Consider the following 17,345-nt stretch of genomic DNA (forward strand, 5'->3'; position numbering starts at 1 on the left):
CTAACTGTTCTACCTAACTCACTTTGGTTTGTTTATTCAGCAGATTATATTGAGCATTTACTGTGCTGTACACTGTGCTAGGCCTGGTCCCTCCCCTCAAGCTGCTCACACTTCATTATGGTTAATAGTTCATCTCTGTAAGTGAGAAGCATTATAGCAAAGGTTTGTGCATGTGTGTGTGTGTGTGTGTGTGTGTGTGTGTGTGTGTGTGTGTGTGTGTTGGCGGGGAGGTGGCGCTAGTGGGAAGAGTGGTCCAGGAGAGATGCCTTTAGGGTTGGGTTGGGCTGGGCTTTGCTTGTGAGGAGATACCTCACAGGATTGTATGTAAGAATTAAATTGGATAATGGTATGGCTGTAGTTTGTTGATTACCAAGACCTGCATAAATGTTAGGGATTGTCATATCTTATAGAAGGAACTCCTTTTCTAAAACCTTGGCTGACCTAGTAGGACTTTGTGGTTGGAGTCTAAGCTTAATTAAAGTGAGAAGAAAGATTTTAGTGTCAAGAAAGATTGGGAGCTCATTAAATAAAAAAATCTGTGTCTAAAGTGTTTTGAGTCTAGGAGTCCTTAAAATGGGAAATATGCGTATTAGAATATCTTCTGCTTTGATGACACAGTGAACCTTCAAACTGCTTTTGGGTTTATGAAGAACTTCTTTGTAATTACAAAAGCCACTTGTGCTACAGTAGCGTTTTAAATATTTAAGAGAGAGATTTAAGGAAGCCTTGGAAACAAATGTATATCCTGAGTGTAAAATAAATCAAAGCAAGACAGAGACAAATTAGGTGACTGAGCCTAAAGATAGGTGTTTATATTTTTTAGATTTGTTTGGATGAAGTAGATACAATTGTTGAGAACTGTCTACATGCAAAGGTTTGATTGTACTGAGGGAACAGAAATAAATGAAACTTTCCTAAGCAAAGGGACTTAGAGTATGACTGGAGATATGACATCTGTGGTAAATAAAGTGACTTTTTTTTGTGTTAAAAAAACACTTTTCATGAGATCCTGAAGGAGGAAGACCTACTCAAGCCTTTGGGGAGGACCCAGTCATAGATGGCACATTAGAGGAAATAGCACATGAAGATTAGGAGTTTGCTAGGAAACATAGAGGGATAATGAGAGGTAAGGCTGTTCCAGTCAGAGGTGGCAGCATGGAGGCTTAGAGTAGTACCTGGTGCTTGCGGGACTCAACAAAGAAGAGAGAAACTCCTTAGAATTTAATGCTGGGGTGTTAGAACTGATAAGACTTTGGGTTGTCCCCTTTTTGGGGAGATGGTGAGAGCATGTTTAGTTTGTTAGGGTATGTGATGATATGTTAGGCAGGAGTATTTTCTAAGTTTTTAATTTAATTTTTGCTCTTCCATTCTTTTTTTTTATTGGGCTATATTTGACATATAACATCATCTTAGTTTCAGGTATAATGATTTGATCTCTCTATACACTGCAAAACGATCACCTCAATGTCTAGTTAACATCTGTCACCATACATAGAATTTACACATTTTTTTTCTTGTGATGAGTACTGTTAAGATCTAGTCTTTTAGCAATTTTCAAATATGCAATACAATGGTGTTAACTACAGGTGCCATGCTGTATATTACATCCCCAAGACTTATTTTATGGCTGGAAATTTGTACCTTTTCACCCCCTTCACCCATTTCACCCACCCTCTAAATCCTCCCTTCTGCTCTGCAACCACCAATCTGTTCTGTTTATCTATGGACTTGGTTTTTGTTTGTTTTGTGTTTTAGATTCCACAGACATGTGAGATCATACGGTATCATTTGTCTTTCTCTGTCTGACTAGTTTCGTTTAGCATAATGCCTTCAAGGTCCATCCATGTTGTTACAAAAGGCAAGATTTTATTCTTTTTTTTTATTGCCAAATACTATTCCAGTGTGTGTGTGTGTGTGTGTGTGTGTGTGTGTGTGTGTGTGACATTTTTTTCATCCATTCCTTTATCAGTGGACTCTTAGGTCGTTTCCATATCTTGGCTATTGTACATAATGCTGCAATGAACAGTGGGGTGCATATATCTTTTCAAATTAATTTTCATTTTCTTTGGATAAATACCCAGGAGTGGAACTGCTGGATCATAAGGTATTTCTATTTTTTATTTTTCAAGAAATCTCCACACTGCTTTCCATAGTGGCTGCACCAATACACAATACCACCAGTAGTGTACGAGGGTTCCCTTTTCTCTACACCCTTGCCAACACTTGTTATTTCTTGTCTTTTTGATACTAGCCATTCTAACAGGACTGAAGTGATATCTTAGTGTGGTTTTAATATGATGATTAATGATGATAGCTTGAAATATTTTCAGAAAACAATTTATATATGGGAAGACAAAGTGTAAGTAAAAGACAACTGAAAATGGGTGGTTGTCATGTGGCTTTACTACACAACCTTTTGTGTTTGTCATTTCTGAATCTTCTTGGAGGCAAAGATGCTATCCTCTAAAGGAGATAAACATTTATTTGCTTCTTCAGCTTCCCTGCTTCTAGAGCACAGGCAGTGACCTAGCTTTCACCAATACCATGTGCCCACACCACACTTGGGTTTAAGACTTAATGACATGAGAGAGAAAATGGGGAGCTAATGTCCTCTCTTTGGAGCATCGCCTGTAAGGTTGAGTTCCTGCCATTAAAGTGGCATTGGTGCTAGTGGCTGTTGAATTCTTGCATTTCCAGAATGGTGGTGCTACTCATTCTAGCATCTAATCAGAAGTAACGACAATGGTTTCCTCATTCCTTCAGTGTGGCTTTGTGCTTTGTGATGGATGTTTAGTGATATGCCTGTTTCTCCAGACAGCCTGACCTTCTGTGAGCCACTCAATATTCTTTTTTTTTACTAAAGTACCATTGATATACAATCTTATGATGGATTCATATACACAAGACAGTGGTTCAACATTCACCTGTTATCAAGACCTCACCCCCTCCATTGTGGTCACTGTCTTATCAACGTAAGTTGTTATAGAGTCATTACTTGTCTTCTCCGTGCTCTACTGCTGTCCCAGTGACCCACCTATGCTGTGACTGCAATTTCTCGTGCCCCTTAATCCCCTTCTCCCTCTCCTCTCACACTCCCCAGCCCCTCCCCTTTGGTAAGCACTAGTCCCTTCTCAGTATCTATGAGTCTACTGCTTTTTTTGTTCCTTTTGTTTCGCTTTGTTTTTTTTTAGGAGAGCAAAGCAGAGGCTTTTATTTAGAAAGAAAGCGAGAGGACAGAGCTCCTGGCTCACGCCAGGAGGGGACAAGAGAGTCCCCTGTTTCACTTTGTTTCATACTTCACAAATGACCACTCAGAATTCTTTAAGTAAATTCGTTTTGTGCTTTTCAGCTAGGGTCTAGTGCTGACATCCAAGAATCCTCTGACTGAGGGGTCAGCAAACTACAGCCAGTGGCGCAAATCTGGCCCAATTACTGTTTTTGTAAATAAAGTTTTATTGGAATATAGCCATACTCATTTGTTCACATATTGTCTATGGCCACTTTGTGCCACACAGGCAGAACTGAGTAGTTGAGATAGCGTGAGACTGCAGTTGAGACTGCAAAGCCTAATGCATTTACTCTCTGGCACTTTGCAGAAAGAAGTTTTCCAACCCCTACTTTAACTGATAATAGTTTTCTCTCAACAGAACTGAAATGCTGCTTCCGGTAGACAATGGGAGTTAATTAGTTTGAGTTTTACTCCCTTTCAATTTTGGTTTGGCTTCCAGGATGCTCAGAGCAAAATTTGGTCATAAATTTCAATAGCTACTTTTAGCATGGGTTTTTGGTACTTGCTGTAATTTTCTTTTACTTTATGGCTTATTTGATTAAGGTTACCATTGTCCTAAGAGATCTATGTACCTATATCTATTTTTATATTTCTTTCTTCCTCCTCCGCTCCCTCCCTGTCTGTCTACCTACCTATCTGTCAGCAACCTGAAAGCCATTTTTGAAGCACACAGGGTTATACTGTTACTTTTTAAGGACTTACCAGGGAGAGTGATTGCCTGGCTTCTGGGACTGTTCAGTCCTCCTTTCATAGTTACTCTTTATTGTCTTAATTTGGTAGACTTTCTCCAGGCTCGTGCTAATAAGAGGAATTCATTTATAGTTAGGGACCAGTGGCTGATAAGGAATTAATGTTTCAGACTAGAAAGAATCCTCTTCCTTTTGATTCTCTAGTTCTGGCAGGACTGAGTTTCCAACGAGAGGTGTCTTTATGGCTTGCAGACTACTGCCTTCTTACTGTCCTCCCATGGCAGAGCGAGAGAGGCTGTGGTGTCTCTTCCTTCATAGTGGCACTACTAACATGTTGAGCCAGATGATTCCGTGTTGGTGGGGGCTGCCCTACGCATTGTACGATGTTTACTGGCCTCCCCGACCTCTACCAGCTCAGTGCCAGTAGTGCCTCCTCAGCTGTTTGAACAAAAATTTTTGTAGACGTTGCTAAATTTCCTCTCGGGAGCAGAATCCCTCCTCCTCACCCCTAAACAGGTGTGGGTAAAAGCTGCTGGTAGTTTGGACCAACATGATTATCAGTAAAGGTGAGGAGAAGTGATTGAATTGTAGATATATTTTGAAGGTAGAGTTGATAGAATTTGTTGATGGATTCAAAGTAGAGATGATAGAAAAAGTGAGGTCAGAGGTGAATCATATTTTTGGCTTGAGTAACTGAAAGAGTGGACTTGCCCTTTATTGAGAGGGGGACAACTGAAGAAAGAACAGATTTTGAACCTGTTAGGTCTGTCAGTGACACAGCTTTATCTTCTCCCATCTTTAAAAATGGTTTGCTTCTTAAAAATAACAAGTAGGTCTCTTCATGTTTGCATCCCTCATGAGTAGAACTAGTGTCTGGCATGTAGAACATGTTCAGTAAATGGTGAACAAATGAAATTTTTTACTATTTCCTTAAATGACTAGATTATTTATATTTCTTAAATGGAGCTCATGCTTCTTCCTCCTTTGGGCTTTACTTTTGAGTTTCCCCCAAGGGAATACTGTATCCTTATCCCCAATCTCATTACTTCTCTCTGGAAAGTTCTACTCCTTCTTCACTGTCCAACCCAAATACTGCCTCCTCCACAAAACTTCCCCCAGCTTTACAGATGTAATTAATGTCTCCCTTTCATGCACTTCTTTGCTTGTTTGAACTTCAAGTACATTTTGATTTAGTGGCTTTGTAACTGACTGCTACTAAATAGATTCTCCCGTTTTCTAAAAAACTCTCATTTCTATGTTGCTTATTTCTTTTCTTACAGTATTTATTATTGTTATTTTATCTTCCAACTCATTTCATAGTCCTTAATAGGCATCCGACACTCCTTTCTAATTATAAGAAAGAATGATAAATTAGGTGATAAATTATTTTATAAGCAAATGCATCATTGTTGACTGACTTCCTCCAACATTTAACTGGTGATATCAGAAGATTGTAATTCTCAATTAGTAAATGAATTATTCATAAATTATTTATGGCTGCAAAAGAATCAAATAAAAACAATCGTTTAAAAATCCTATGGCACTATAATCACAGTAGTCATCAGTTAAATTCATAAGCCATTAGGTTGAAACCTGTAGTGTCTAAACAAAATTTGCTAATTATTACTTATCACTAGCCTTTATATAGTGTTACCAGGGGTTGCAAGTTTATATGTCTACAAAAGCCAGGTGAGTGACCTGAAAGGTTAGGTTAAAGGTGACTACACAAACAAAACACTGCTGGACTGGAGTCATGGCTTAGAAGAGTAACTTGTGAATTATTTACTTTGTAAACCAAAGACCAAATAAATGCAGGAGTAATTGCACTTAAAACAAGTTAACTGCTAACTTGTGTAAACTTGGGCAAGTAACTTGATATCTCTAGAATTTAATTTATTTCTTTGAGTGAACATTTTTGTCTTTAAAATCCCTTCACTTCATTTGATTCTGCTTTTTCATTTCTTAAGCTAATAGCTTCTTCCTTGATTATAAGCTATTAACCCTCAGTAATAAGTAAAATGCTTTTCCAATAAATAAAATCTATTTTACCAATAAAATCCTTTTACCAATATGCCTCAGTTTCATGAGTCTTTAGTGTTTCATCAGAGGGAGCCAAGCTTAGCCAAGCTGCAGCAGCACCCACCATTAGCAGAGGCTCCTTTCTGAGACATATGCCATATGATTTCACTTATTTGTGGAATCTAAAAACGAAACACAACAGAATGAACAAAACAGCAGTAGACTCGGAGACACTGAGAAGCGACTGGTGGTTATCATGGAGAAGGGGTTGGGGTGGATGCATGGTGTGAGTGAGGGGGATAAAGAGGCACAAAAATCTCAGTCATAATGTAAGTGGGTCACAGGAATGGAAGTGCAGCATGAAGAACATAGTCAGTGGTTCTCTAACATCTATGTTGACACCATAGTAACTGCACTAGTTGGGGTGAAGATTTAATAATATGGGTGACTGTTGAACAACTGTATTGTATACTTGAAACAAATACAATATTGTATATCAACTATACTTCAGTTTTTAAAAATACACTTAAAAAATAAACATAAAGAATTGCTTTTAAAAAAAAGAAAAAGAAAGAAAGAGACTCCTTTCTGGTTCAGTGGGAGTGAACCAGCTAGTTGGCCTTCTATATCCAAACCAGCATCTGGATTGTGAGACTGAAATCTAAAATAGAAGATGCCTGAATGCTCTTTCCTGCTGAAGACATTAGTATCCTCCTGCCTTATACTGTATGATACATGTTTTATATTTTCTTCTACCTTATCTAATTTATCTTATTCAGTTTTCTAATGTGGTATTTTAAAAATTTTATATATGCCATCCTTCCTTATTAATGGTGGTTCCTGGAGACATAGGCCGTTTCTAGGTCATTTTTAATTCCTGAAACCTGTTACAAGCAAGGACACATTGTAGATGTTTGATAAACGTTTGAAGTGATAACATACTTCCTAGATTTGCAGGTGATGGAGATTGGAAGGGAAAATTACTATACTAGGTGGCAGAGAGAGAGAGAGAGAGAGAGAGACAGAGCTTGAAAAGATGGGTTGAAGCCAATAAGATGACATTTAAGGAGGATGACAGTGAAGTTCTACATTTTAAGTCTCAAAGAAATGGTAACATGTGGGCAGTCTGGAGGAGATCTAGCATGATGCCATTCTTATAAAAATAGTGGTTTTGGCTGCCTAAGCTCAATGTCAGCCAAATACATTGCAGTGGCTAAAAAGCTATTGCAGCTTCAGACTGAATTATTGGCAGTACTAAGTACAGTTAAAGGAGGTGATAGTCCAATTATGTTATGTAGAGGACAGACTGCACTAAATGATCATGTTCCCCATAGGGTACCAGGCACTAAGAGGCTCATTGCAAACAGAAAGGTGTTTAGTGGAAGGTGCCCTAGATTATCACTACTCCAAGTAGAGTCTGAACTGTTTCCAGTCTGCAATGAGCTAAGCATAGAAATTGAGAGTGTTCAGAAACTTTTACAGGAATTTGACAGAGTAATTTTATGTGTAATGAATCTAATAAAAAAGCAAATGAGCTTTATCGTGTGTATCTTTCTTTTGCTGGATACTTTCCCTTTCTTTTCTTTTTTAATAGACTTTATCTTTAGAGAGGTTTTAGGCATACAGAAAAATTGGCCTGAAAGTACAAAGAGCTCCCAAGTATTCTGTCTCTCCCAGTCCCTGCTGCACTTGTTCTGTTAGTCTCGTACAGTTGAGGAACCAGTATTGATATGTTATTTATTAATTAAAGCCTGTAGTTTATATTAGGGTTCACTTTTTTTGGCGTATAGTTCTATGGGTTTTGACAAATGCATAGTGCATCCACCATTATAGTTTCGTAGAGAATAGTTTGCCCTGTGTTCCACCTCTTCCTCTTTACCCCACCCTGCTTCTGAGTCCCTGGCTCTTTTTGCTGCTTCTATAGTTTTGCCTTTTCCGGAATATCATATAGTTGGAATCAGCCTTTCAAACTACTTTTCTCACTTAGTAGTATACGTGTAAGGTTTGTCTATGTCTTTTCTTGGTTTGATAGTTCATTTCTTTTTATTGCTGAATAATGTGCCATTGTATGTATTTTTGTTTACCTATTCATCTATTGATGGATATCTTGGTTGTTTCTGAAATTTGGCATTTATGAATAAGGCTGCAATATAAATTCGTGGATAGGTTTTTATGTGGACATAAAATTTCAACTCTTTGGGGTAAATACCCTACGAGTGCAATTGCTGGATTGTATGGTAAGCCTATATTTAAACTACCAAACTGTCTTCCAAAATGGCTGTACCATTTTGCACTCCCATCAGCAGTGAATAAGGATTCTTCTTGCTGCACTTTCTCACCTGAATTTGGTGGTTTTGAATTTTAGCCATTCTAATAGGTATGTAGGAGTATCTCATTGTTGTTTTAACTTGCAAGTCCTTAATGACATATGTTGTTGATTGTCTTTTCATATGCTTATTTGCCATCTCTTTGTCTTCTTTGGTGAGGTATCTGTTCAGACTTTTGTCCATTTTTTAGTTGGGTTTTTTACTTTCTATTGAGTTTTAAGAGATCTTTGTTTAGTTTGGATAGTAGTCCTTTATCAGATATGTGTTTTGCAAATATTTTCTCAAGTCTATGACTTGTCCTTTCATTCTCTTAACAGTCTCTTTTGCAGAGAAGTTTTACATTTTAATTAAGTTCAATTTAACAACTTCTTTTATGAATTGTGATTTTGGTGGTGTATCTAAAAAGTCATTGCCAAACCTAAGGTCATTTAAATTTCCTCCTATGTTATCTTCTAGACATTTTATAGTTTTGCATTTTAGATTTAAGTCTATGATAAATTGAGTAAATTTTTGTGAAAATTGTAAAGTCTGTGTCTAGATTAATTTTTTTTTGTATTTTGAGGTCCAGTTGTTCTAGAACCATTTATTCGAAAGACTATTCTTTCTACGTTGAATTTTCTTTGCTCCTTTTGTCAAAGATCAGTTGACTATATGTGTAGGTCTTTGGAGCTCTCTGTTCTGTTTCACTGATCCATTTGTCTATTCTTTCACCAATACCACACTGCCTTGATCACTGTAGCTTTATAGTAAATCTTGAAGTCAGGTAGTCTTAGACTCTGATAGATATCTATATATCTATAGTTATATCCATAAAGATATATTCCCTAGGCCACATCCCAGATTAACTGAGTCAAAGTCTGTGCTAGGACTTCAGTATATATATGCTAATTACATATACTGAAGTCCTAGCAGTATATATTAGTATATATATATTAAGGCCCATTTTTAGCATCCCAGGTAATTCTAATGCACAGGCAGAGTTGAAAACCACCATACTAAAGCCATAAACTGAAGGTGTAGTCCTGTTCACTGATGTGTCTGGTGGCTTGTACAGGATGCTTAAACAGTTACTGAATGAACAAATGATTAAAAGATTGGGAGTATTTATCCTGGAGAAGGGGAAAGTACAAGGGCTTGACAGATCACTATACACATATCTAAATGCCTTTAATATGATTTTCCCTGAAGGATGTCTTCTGAGTGCTCAGGAGGCAGAATTGGAAGCTTACAGAGAGGTAGCCTGCTGAATGTTAGGAACCACTGTTTAATAGTGCTACTTGCAAGTAAGCTCTTGGTTCCTGCATATGTTCCAGCAGAGCCTGGAAAAACACCTATTAAAGGGGATACTCCATGGGGTGGGAAGTTGGATAAGATTAGATACTATGCTTACTGATGATTAATTTGAAAAACTGTGTACAAGGCAGAGGGCTGTTTTCTGGTTCTCATCCACTTGGTATAAACTGAGATGAAGAACAAGGGTGTAGGATCAAGAGAACATCATCAGCCTACCTCAAAGCTGAGTTCTCATAGTGCATCAGATCCCCCAGTCTGTATTACTGAACAATTGTCTCTATAATGTGGATGTCTTCAAGAAATTCCCTGTCTTCTCCACCAAAATGGGGACTTCTGGTAGTTCGAATAGCACATGTACTCAGGGTCTGGGAAGAATGAAAGATACTTAACGAAAGAGCTCTTTCTGTCCTTGTGGAGTTCTTCCTCAATATCCTTCTGCAATTAGGTTAATCTGGGCACATTGAATGGAGGTGTAGGTATCTGTCAGGGAAAATGGAGAAATACCATAAACTTTCTCTCTAGCACACTGAAATCATTAATCAAGCATAATGCTGGTTACTTGCTTTCTGCTAGGTAGTTGCAGGAGGGGTATGGCAGTTGATAAAAAGATAACTAATATGGCAGAGAAATAAAACATAGGCTTAGAAGTCAGCCAAGAGTTGGGTGACTCCACCATTTACCAGCTGTATAGTATTGGGGAAGTCACTGCCCTCTCTCACCATCTGTATTTCACCAAGTTCTGTTGTTTCTTCTAAGCTGTATCTTTAGAATATGTTTGTTTCTTTTCATCTCATCTTTCAATATATCAGCATCAGTATAAATCATTACCACCTTATCCTGCCTGAAGTTCTGAAAGAATCTACTGATTTGTTTCCATGATCTTTTAAAAAGTAAATTATATCTTATCATTCTGCTTGAAACTTTCCAAAGCCTTCTCATTACTAAAACTTAGAATAAAACCCAAACTCCTAGATATGACTTTGAAGAGACCCTGCATTATCTGGGCCTGGGCCAGGGTTGTTAAATGTCTCTAATGGGTTCTTCAGTTCAGAGCTCATTATAATACCCGATTCACAATATGTGCTTCAGAAATACATGATCTATGAAACCACTTTCTTCTTGGACCTCAGTTTTATCACAGTTTTTTTGAATTGGTAGTGTCTACTTCATAATGTGGTGAGCTAAACGTAACATTTTGTGAAGCACCTGGTATGTGTTAGCATTTAATAAATGGTAGCTGCTACTGAGCTTTCTTTGCTTAGAAGCAGCTATAACTGCCCACCCAAAGTTGTCCCTAGGGCATTAGAATTAGAACCTGAAAACACCTTTGTTGTGTTTGTAGGGGGGTGCATCCCTTTCCCTGATGCCTAATCTGAGAGAACCCTCAGTATGACCAGAAGCGTCCTGGGTTCAGACCCAGCTTCAGAAATTAAGGCGCACAGTAGCTCTGGTTCTCTTCCTTGATTCTGGGGCTCATCCAGGACTCGCCCTGGAAAGCCTGGCTTCAAAGAGAAATTACCTTCTGCTGGAGAGTAGGAGAGAGAAGAGCTGAAAGGGTTGGAAGGTAGCTCCCGGACCTCGCCGCTTCTTTGCAGAAAGCACGGTTTGCTCCCGCCTCCTTCCCTCCTTTCTTCCCCCGCCCCTTCTGCTTCACCAACCCCGAAGCAGCGCCTTAGCTGCGCCCTCCGAGGGCGGGAGCGTGCTGCACCCAGGAGTGGGAGCTGGGGTGGCTGGAAGCCCCGCTCCAGCCGAGTAGAGCGGCGCGCGGGGAGCTGGGGTGCTGCACGCCGGCAGGCCGGGCGGGAAAGGTGCGGCTTTGCAACAAAACAGTCGCCAGAGATGCGGGGGCCGGCTCCCCCCACCAGGTAACGCCGGCCCACCCTGGGGCGCGGCCAGCCGGGCTGTGCTGGGGAGGGGGAGGCGTCTCCGCCGGCTTCCGGGGAGTGGTGACGCGCTGTCGGGTAGATTTAGGGTCTCTTTCCTTAAAAGACCCTGTGAAAGAGAAGGGGCTGAAGGCGGAATGTTCAGATGAGCCCACCTAGGGCTAGGCCTGCCCTGGAATCTGAGCTGTGGCTAGGGAAGGGTGTGAAGGGGGAAGCTGGTTTGGGGGAACTGCTCTGCCTAGGGAGCGGTGCTCTTTTGCAAGCACCCTTCTGCGTGGTGGCTAGCATGACGCTCTTGTCTGTCTTGGTTTAGCTGCTGGCCTGCTGGGTCCGTGGGGGGCTTTTCCCCTGGGTGCTGCGGAGGAGCATTATATCACAAGAAATCTGTTAAGAGGTGAGGGTAAGCTGGGAAGTAGGAGACCTGGAGGGGCTCGTTCTGCTCAGGCAGCTTCTGTGGGCCTCAGTTTCCATTTCGTGTAGTGAAGGGTTACATTCTTTTTGTAACTGGCTCTCCCGGGCTGTCATACTGCCGTTTGGAAAGACGAGCTGGTTGAAACCGTAGAATGGACTGCAGAGATGTGTCCCTCAACACTGTAGGAGATGGGGACTTGGGAAGCAGACCTTGGTTTGCCTGTCTTCTAGTGAGCCTTTTGGATGTCATCTTTCTGGTCTGCTCAGGGTGTAATGGGCAAGGCAGAGGTTGAAAATGCTTATTATTTTAGTGTCTAGTGTAATATTCAGTAATTATTTAGTGCTTAGTGTATGTTTGCGCACGGGGAGCTGGGGTTCTGCACGCCGGCAAGCATGTTGGGTGTAGCGAGGTGGGATTGGGAAGAAGCAGGTCAAGGTATGTTCATGGTTTTTCTCCAAACTGGCAGATTATTTGATACTCTAAAGCTGCTTTAAACTAGGCTTTCTTCTCTGAATCCCCCTACTTTCTCCACCAAGTTAATGATAGATCTTGGGGCTATGTAATGTCTTAATCACTCTAATTCTTTCCTTCTTGGTCATCTGGGGCCCAGAAACATATGTCAGGCTTGATTCTAACCTACTTTGATTATTTTGGACCTCCTTCCTTCCTTCAGTTTTTCTGTGACTCCACCGCCTTGTCTTCTCCCCACTTTTCTTTCTACTTCCTTCCCCTGATCATTTTTCCTGCTCCCAAGTCACCTTTTCTCCCACCCCTGTTTTCTCCCTTCTTCCTGCCCCCCTCATGCTTCCCCTTCTTATCTCTTCCCCTCCTTAGTTGGTTTTTCCTCCTCTCTCTTGGATCTTTCTTCTCTTGGTTAGGCTTTCTTCTCTACCCCTCTTAGAATTTTTGGTGAAGGCTTCTCATTACTAATAGGATAGTGGTCTGAGGGACCTTTGCTGTGGCATTTGTGAGGTCTAAACACTGTTTCCTACCTAACTCCCTTACTTTCAATTTTGACCTACAAATTTGCCAATAAACAATCTTTCCGAATTTGTCCCCCATCTCCTTCCTGGAGGAGAGTGGGCAGTGGCAGGCAGTAAGCAAAATGGGAAGTGGGGAGCTTGTAAACTAGAAGAAGAGGAGTGTCCGGTGGGGCTGGGCAGAGAGGGTCAAACTGGTGGGATGAATGACTGGGATAGGAACAAAGACTCTGGCAGCTCTGAGTCGTTGCTGACCTGATGGGAAAGAGGCAGACCCGTGAGTCTAGGGAGTAAGAGGGGGACTGCAGGGGTGGGGCGGAGGAGAGAAGGAGGTATCCTGGGGGAGAGCAGTGGTCTTTTGAAGAAGAGAGATAACTGGGCAAGATAGGGATTATTTTGGGGGTAAAGGTAGGTGCAGTGGGAAAGACAATGGTATGGTAAAGAGAAATCATTTAGGCACATTTTCTTTCTCTCTGATGGTTGGCTTTTTGCTCTGGTTTGTTTCTACCCAGCAAACTTTTCTTGAGCAGCATCCTCAGAGTGGAGGAGTTGGGGTGGGGGTTGAGGGGAAACAGAGAGGAGACATGGTTACTCTTTTCCTGGTACTCACTGTCTAGATTAGAATGTAGAATATGTATATACAAAAAGCTTGGAATATACCATCCATACATCATCAAACATCTTCTGGACCTATTCTGTGTTAGTTTTGGTGCCAGGTGCTGGGGCTATGAAAATGGAAATTGGACTTAATTGCTGCCTTCCAGTGCAGGTCAAGGAGTATGGGTATCTTGTGACCTCATGTGTAAATATATGTGTTATAAGACATGCACCAGGTTCTGTGATAACAAAGAAGGAACTTTTGATAGAGAAAGTCACTGGTAGAACTGAGGCCTAAACTGAAGTCTTCTCTAAAGGTGGTGCCTGTTCTCTTACACCATGTTATCTTCTGACTCTTTGCATACATAAAGTGTACAAAGAGTTTTCCTATGTTCTCTTTTCTGCCTTCTTGTGAGTCTACACTGTAGGTACTGCTAAGATGAGAAAAGAACAGTTCCATGTGGTAGGTCACTATGCCATGTCCCAACACACACTCATTACCTTGGAAGGGAGACAGATTTGGTCCCTGTTAACTTCTCCTGGCTCTGGGCCACTTGGGTGAGCTCCCTGCATGAGTCATTTGCTCTCTGCTTCCCCGTCCACAGCCACCATCTTCTTAAGTTCAATTTCTGGCGGGCTGTAGAGTCCAGAGACCAGATGGAGCTGCTAGGCTAGGCATTTTACTTCCATTGGCCTCTGTAAAATAGGGATTTAACACCTCATAGGGTTGGTGAAGATCAGATGAAATAATGAACATGTGAAACTGCTTGGCAAACTGTGAAGTGCTGTACAGATGTTACTGTGCTTGTTCCTGAATGCATTTTCAGCCAAAAAAAATGCTCAGCTGCTGCAGCCTGAAAGAAATGCCTAGGCTTGATCACTGACTAGTTTAAAACTGATTTTCAGTCCTTAATTACAAAGGAAAAGGAAGAGGCCAGAATGAGGATGATTTAGAGACTGACTGGTCATGAGCCCCATCCTGAAAACAGGTCAAGAGGTATAGTCATTTCTTTAAGGTCAAACAAATAGTAGGTGGCAAGTATAACAGATATTATTTTTAGTGATGCCTTGTGATGTAGCAAAAAAAAAAAGAGGTGGGGAAGGATTTAGAAACAGACTAACTTCTGCTTCAAATTTTGCTTCTACCACTTAGTAGCTACTTAATTTGTAATCTTTCTAGCTTCATATATAAAATGGAAGATATTTATACTTACCTTGAAGAGCAATTGTGAAGCTTAAAAATAATTATATAAAAAAGGAAAAAAATATATAGTAGGCACTTAATTGGTATACTTACTCTTATCCTGCAAAAATAAACTCTGGAGTCACCTGCTTAAGAAATCTTCCCTGACTTGTAGGCTATTAAGGGCCCCTTTTGTGGGTTTGTGCAGCACTCATTCACTTCCTCTGACCACTCATAGTGCCACTTACCATGTTTTACTGTTATTGTCATTTATGTATCTGCCTCTCCCATTAATATGTGAATATTTTGAGGACTGAGACAGGGTCTAGTAAGTCTTGGTGTCTACTCTTGGTAAGTCCTATCTAGTTACCAGGTGTACATCAGGAAACACAACAAACTTAGTTGCTCCTTTGTGAAGCTTGCTGTTTATTGAGGGAAATATCTAATAAGTGACCAGATATAATTAAAATTCATGATGGATGCTGTGAAAACTAAGAATTCCATTTGTTCATATTAGGTTTAAGGTGGAATGCAGGCAGAGTTGTCTAACAGGGTTATTATTATTATTAGTCTAAAAGAGACCTTTGGGCTAAAGATAGAAACTTGGGCATCATCAACATATAGATACTATGTGAAGCCACGGGAATGGATGAGATCCTCTAGGGGAGAGTGCAGTATACGAGGAAAGCCTTGGATATGTGGAGGATAGCTAGTGAAGTCGGGATCTGTGAGGGAGATTGGAGTAGACAGAAGGAAAACCACGTGAATGTGCTTCTCCCAAATCCAAGAAAGAGCATTTGAAAGAGAAGGGAAGTCAATTACAATGAATATTGCTAAGAGATTGAGTAAGGTGAGGACAGAATAATGACCATTTGATTTAACAACATAAAGATTATTGGTAATCTTGATAAGACTACTTTTGGTGAAATAGCAGAGTGTTAGTTTGCAAACAGAAGAGGAGGAAGTAGAAATAGTGTCAGTAGACAATTCTTTTGAGAAGCTTTGCTATGAAGGGGGAACAAAGAAATAAATAGTTAGAGGAGGATGTGGGTGTCAAGGGAGGGGTGTGTGTGTATGTGTGCGTGTCTTTGAATAGGAGATACTGTAATGTGTGTATTTACCGAGTGTTTTCCAGTCAGGTCAAAAAGTTAGAGATTATCTCGATTTTTCCTTTTTTTTTTCCCACACTGTTCATCCAGTTCCCAAATAAGCCATTTGGCTCTACCTTCAAAGTATCTACCTTTGCAATAGTTCTCCCTGCCTACCTCAATCCATTCAAGCACTGTCAGTTCTCACCTGGACTATTGTAGTAACTTCTTAATGGTCTCTCTGCTTTCCCCTCACTCCTTGCAGTCTGTTCTCTGAAGCCAGCCTTGTCTATTTAAAACATAAATCAAATCATTGCTCAAAACTCTTTGGTGTCTTTTGACACTTGCTACAAAATCCAGACTCCTTACTGTGGCCTATAAGGTCCTGCATAATCTGGTCTCTGGCTGCACCAATAATCTTAGTCTCCTACCACATTTCTCCTTGTTCACTCAACTTTTGTTTTGCTGGTCTTTTTGCTATTCTACATGCCTAAAATACTCTCATCTAGGATGTTTGTACTTATTGCTTCCTCTGCTTAAAGTGCTTATGGACATTATTATGATTTGCTGTCTCATTTCTTTCAGGTCTTCAGTGTCTCTTTCTCAGAGGAGCCTGTCCTAATCATTTTATCTTATATACCATGCCCATCCCTGTGCCCTCCATATTCACACATGCTACTCTTTAATTTAGAGGGCATACAGAAAAGGTTGGGGGTGGGAGTTTGGGTGATTGAGGATGACTGAAGTACATCGACACTGGAAACCTGATTGCTTTAGTCCTGATTCTATTTTGGAGAAGAGATGGCAGTGCATTTTGAAGCTGTGGATCTTACAGCTTCCAAGAGAAATTGTTCCTTTGAGGCAGCATGTGACAGTGTGGGAAATCACAGGATATATTCAGGCAGAGATTGACTGGAAGGTCATCCATCCAGGAATTCACAGAGTAGATTCCAGTGTTTCATGGGAGGTTGAACCAAATGGCTTATTTGTTCCTTTAGCTCTCAGATTGTGTGGACCTCAGCTTTTAGTGATGGTTTTCTCAGTTCAGTCCATTCATTGATGGGGGGGTGTCTTGAGGTTTGAAGCTTTCCCATAACTGTTAGAATAGCTCAACTGGACTACAAGTCAAGAATTTGTCAAAATGGTAGGGCAAGGATTCTAAGTCCTTTAGTATTGTTTTCTGCAAGTTACTCTCATGACTCTTGCAGGAATGGTAGGAGTAAGGAAGATGTATAGATAGGTGTGGTTGGTGGGGGATGGGTGAAGGTATAGGACCAGCCTAAGGGAATTCAAGTCTCTGACTCCAAATCTCTGCTCTTTCCATTTCACTTTGCTGCCTTTTATACCCCTTCAGTTGTAGGAGGCCTTCCAGGTACAGCTCTTTGTTTGTTCTCCCTCAAATTATAGTTAGTATACAAGGAGATTTTTTCAGAGAATCAGAATAATCAGAGGCTAGTCAGTCCTTCTCACTATTTCATTGAGTGATCTTAAGTAAGTTGTTTGCCCCTATGGGTTTCAGGTTCCCAACTAAAAAATAAAACCTTGGAACTGGCTAATTTTTCAGGATCCTTCCAGCTCCTGTGTT

At 40.4% G+C, this 17,345-nt stretch overlaps 1 protein-coding gene across 5 annotated transcripts in view; it reads left to right on the plus strand.

The window, feature by feature from the left end:
* Positions 1 to 17,345, plus strand: part of PAK1 (p21 (RAC1) activated kinase 1) — a 130,610-nt gene that overhangs the window by 45,664 nt on the left and 67,601 nt on the right. The window contains exon 1 of one of the 5 annotated variants that reach the window (XM_036895468.2): positions 11,315 to 11,482. The exons of 2 other annotated variants lie outside the window; for them this stretch is intronic. The gene's annotated coding sequence lies outside the window, so the exon portion shown is untranslated. Of the gene's footprint in view, positions 1 to 11,314; positions 11,483 to 11,878; positions 11,895 to 17,345 lie in introns of those variants that run through there. 2 more of the 5 variants (XM_036895469.2, XM_057507196.1) reach the window with 2 other exon arrangements.

This window comes from Manis pentadactyla, chromosome 9 (assembly GCF_030020395.1).
Source record: "Manis pentadactyla isolate mManPen7 chromosome 9, mManPen7.hap1, whole genome shotgun sequence".
NCBI lineage: Eukaryota > Metazoa > Chordata > Mammalia > Pholidota > Manidae > Manis > Manis pentadactyla.